The following is a 4,571-nucleotide window of genomic DNA, read 5'->3' on the forward strand; positions in this document are numbered from 1 at the left end:
TCTATTGAGGCAAAGTGTGCTGGTGTTTCTGTAAAGGTTCTAAAAGGAGCTCTTCGCAGAGTCTGAGTTTCAAAGGTCCCAAACCTTCCTAAAACTGGTATATGAATGAGCCCACTAGAAATACCTCTTTGCGCGGAGGCGCAGCCAGACATCTCCACAGGGCATAGACTGGGGCTTCATCCCCCCTCTATTGCCGTCTGGGTTTCAGCGGCTCGATTACCGTAGGTTGTGATGATAGCCTGTGATAGATAGATAGAGTTTACCAGACCGGCAGGTAGGCAGTTGTACTCTTCATGCCCCACCAGGGTAGACTCCTAACCCTCTCCCTCCCCCTTCTCCCTCCCACCCCTTGCCTCGCAAATCTCTAATTTTTTTGTTACATAATTTCCATGAAATGTATACGAGGGGGCTTCAAAAAGTTGTTGGATAAAAATAATTAAAACATGATGGACTTTCTCCGTAAACTTTTTGAAGCCCCCTTGTATGTAATCAAAGATCATATCTGTACAAGATACGAGTGCTGCTAGTGTCATAAGTGTTGTTGTTGTTGTTATATGTCAAGTCAGTTCCAACTCTTAGTGACCCTGTGTAGGGTTTCTGAGGCTGTACATCTTTGTAGGGGCAGAAAGCTTCATCTTTCTCCTGTGGAGTGACTGGTGCACTCAAACTTCTGACTTTATGGTTCATAGTCCAGTGCTTATCATACAGAGCTACCATGTTCACCAGTGTCATAACTAGTATGCACCATGTACCTCTTGTTCTCAGGGTGCACGTGACACATATGTCAGGGTGCATATTAGGTTTGCTTCTGTCTTTCCAGATGAAGTAGTACTCAAACTTCTTAATATTACAAAGCTGCACACGTTTAACGAAGAATACAGACATCTAAAGCAGCAGTGTATTGTTTTTGTTAATTAACTTCCCAACTAAATTAATTGAATTAGATATTTAAATAGGTGTAATTTTCTCTCCACCAGACAAAATGGTGAAATCGGAATCCAGGGTCTTTCAGTGAAGAAAGGAAACTTAAAAGAAAAAGAAAAAAAAAAGAGGAGGAAATGGCCTTTGCTATTTTAAAAATGCACCAATTGTATTTTGATAATTTTGATCCAGAGAAAATGTATTCTTTTCTTCCTTGAAGGGTCTATTTTTCCCTTTAATCAAACTTTTAAATAGGCTGTTGAAAGAGTTCAAGGCTGTCTTAAGAGGGAAAATTACTAAGTAATTATGAATTAAATAAAATAAGAATTCATTTCTTGGAGGTCGGGTATCCCTTTAGTTTCTCTGTGTGTGTTTTTACTTTGAAAATGTGAAGAGAATTGAAAAGAATTGCCCTTTACTTGCCTCAGTTAAACCGAGTCTTTGATGAAACAGTTAAGATTGATAGACACGGGAACATAACATTAATAAGATAAAAGTTATGGTGGCTAGATTGATTGCATATAAAAATTTTATCTTCCATTTCATGGTCCTGCAGCACTTAAATTTGGACAAAGGAGATTAAAAAGAGTTAGAAATAATAATTTATAGTGAAGTCTTAAAAGATTTAAGGCAGCTCAAATTGAAAAATATAATTAAGGAAAACATGTAGACTATCACTTTACTGGATTTGTATTGTTGAAAATATAATCAAAATACTTGACATTGAAGCATCCCCAACTCATGGCAACCCCTTACATGTGTCAGAGTCAAACTGTGCTCTTATAAGGTACTGGCTTCCTAATTTTTTGAAAGTACATTGTCAGGTTTGTCTTCTGAGATACCTCTGGTGGATTTGAACCTCCAATCTTTTGGTTAGCACCTAAGTGTATTAACCATTGGAACCACCCAGGGACTTCTGGATAAGCTATCTAATGCAAGTCAACTGTGTATAGACTGTGAAGCTACACTCTTAGTTGCAATTCTTGTTTTTAAGACTTTTTGACATTGCACGATAGTGTAACTTTGAGAGGGGTCCTGCTGTGACATTCATTGTACAATAAGCATTGTACTGCTAACTGCAAAGTCAGTGGTTCAAACCAGTAACTACTTGGAAACCCTATAGAGGGTTGCTATGAGTTGGAACTGACTTGATGGCACTAATATCAACATAACTTTGAGGATATCATTAAAATGTACTATAAATCACCATACATTTTATCTATAAAATTAAAGTAAGTGTTCTACTATGTAAAACACATGTAAAAGTAAGACACAAATAACCACATCTTCTGAATTTGTTTCTTGCTATTTGTAAATGTAATCTGTAACTGATAACAGTTCAACTGATTTGATTAGGGGCAAGTTTGGACTATTCACAACAGGGAGTGTATGAAACTCTTTTTTACTCAACATTTTATTATGAAAAAAAATAATTATAGGAAAGTTGGAAGGACATCATAGTGCCTCCCTACATACCCACCACCTGTATTCTATAATTAACATTTTATGAGTCCTGGTGGTGATGTAGGGTAAGTACGGAACTGCTAACTACAAGGTCGGCAGTTAAAACCTACCAGCAGCTCCACCTATAAGAGAAGAGACTTTCTGCTCCCATAAAGATTTACAGCCTAGAAAACCCTATGCAAGTAATCAGTTTTACATTCAACAAATCATACAACTTGTTTCATCACAATGATTACTATGCAGGGTTGCTGTGAATTGGAATCCACTCGATGGTACTGGGGCTATGGACCTAATATACCACACTTCTAGCTATTAAATCTATCTTCATCCTTCATCAATCCATTTTCTTTATGGATGCATGGCTTCCTAAATTTCATTTATTTTATCATTAAGAATATATACAGCAAAGCACACCAATTTAACAGTTTTTACATGTCCAATTTAGTAACATGGATTGCATTCTTCAAGTTGTATAAATATTCTCCCCTTCCTTTTCTTAATTGTTTCTCCCTCATTAACATAAACTCTCATTACCCCCTAAAGTTCCTATCTAATCTTTTGGTTGCTTTTGTCAATTTGATTCTATATGTTGTTGTTGTTAGGTGCCATTGAGTTGGTTCTGACTGATAATGACCCTACATGCAACAGAATGAAACACTATCCAGTCCTGTGCTGTCCTCACAATTGTTGCTAGATTTGAGCCCACTGCTGCTGCTACTGTGCCAATCCATCTCACTGGGGGTCTTCCTCTTTTTTGCTGATCCTCCACTTTAACAAGCATAATGTCCTACTCCAGGGATTGATCTCTCCTGACAACATGTATGAAGTATGAGAGATAAAGTCTCACCATCCATGCCTCTGAACAGCATTCCTGTACCTCTTCCAACACAAACCTGTTTTTATTGTTGTTTTTCATAGCAGTCCTTCATACGTTCAGTATTCTTCTCCAACACCATAACTCTATTATATCAATTCTTCTACGATATTCCTTGTCCAACTTTCACATGCATATGAGGCAATTGAAAATTTCATAGTTTGGGTTAGGTGTTTAGTTCTCAAACTGATCGTTCTTAAATTAATCAGTAAATTAGAGTAAAATTTGAGCATAATGCTCAAAGCAGATTTTCTTTTTTTAAGATGATTTAAGGGGATTTTTTTTTCCCTTTAAGTTTTTATTGTGGATTAAGTGAAAGGTTATAGGTCAGATAATCAGTTTTACATTAAAAATATCATACAACTTGTTTCATCACAATGATAACAATCCCCTCCACGTACCAGCAGTTAACAGTATTTCTCTCTACTCACTTTAGCTCTTTTTTTTTTTTTTAAACACTCAGGCATACGTGATTTACACCACCACAGGGCACATTCGGCAAGTCTGCCTCCTGGCCATGATCTCTTCGTCCCTCTCTTCCCATGATCTAGAGTCCTCAGCCACTCCCCCTCTCCATCCCTCTCCATGTCCCCATTTCTGGTGTTGCTGCTTCTCTGGATAAGGTCCTGCATTCTGCCTGTGTTCTTCTCCCTTGATGGTCCTAGGGTCCTTGGCTTCTGGACTGTAAGATTAACTGTTCCCTCATTTTGGATGCAAAACTTCTACCTTTACAATTGTGATGGTCGCAATTAGTCATGGTAACAATTACTCACTATTGAATCATGAGACTCTTGTCCTCATCACTTTTAACCAGACCCATCTAGACAAGATGAAAACTATTCAGTGGGACTCTCTTCCCCCACACATTCTTAAATTAAGTTTTCCTACATCCCTATATCACAGAGCCCTGTTGTTTCAAGGTTGGGCATGCATCACTATTTACCTGTGTCCTACTTAGGCTATGCAAACCTATCTCAGTATTCTCCTATCTACCTTGTTCTTCCACCTCCTCCCCCTTCTTGTATTGCCCTCCCCAACACCAGAACTATGATTTGTCTGCCCTTACCCTGTGCTCTACTGTCACCTCTCTCCACCTTCCTCTAAACCCCCTCACCACAACCCCACCATTGTGGTTACCTTATATTCCATTAACTCTTCCCTCCATTTAAGGCAGTATATTTTATACTGTTGAAGAGCAGAGATGTCAGCTTGAGGACTAAGGTGCGCCTGACCCAGGTCATGGTGTTTTCAATAGCCTCATATGGATGCGAAAATTGGACAGTGAATAAGGAAGATCGTAGAAGAATTGATG

General features: G+C 38.3%; 1 pseudogene; it reads right to left on the reverse strand.

Annotated features, from left to right (window-relative positions):
* Positions 1-152, reverse strand: part of LOC102814584 — a 19,464-nt pseudogene extending 19,312 nt beyond the window's left edge.
* Between the last annotated feature and the right edge of the window lie 4,419 nt (positions 153-4,571).

This window comes from Chrysochloris asiatica, unplaced genomic scaffold (assembly GCF_000296735.1).
Source record: "Chrysochloris asiatica unplaced genomic scaffold, ChrAsi1.0 scaffold00639, whole genome shotgun sequence".
Taxonomy (NCBI): domain Eukaryota; kingdom Metazoa; phylum Chordata; class Mammalia; order Afrosoricida; family Chrysochloridae; genus Chrysochloris; species Chrysochloris asiatica.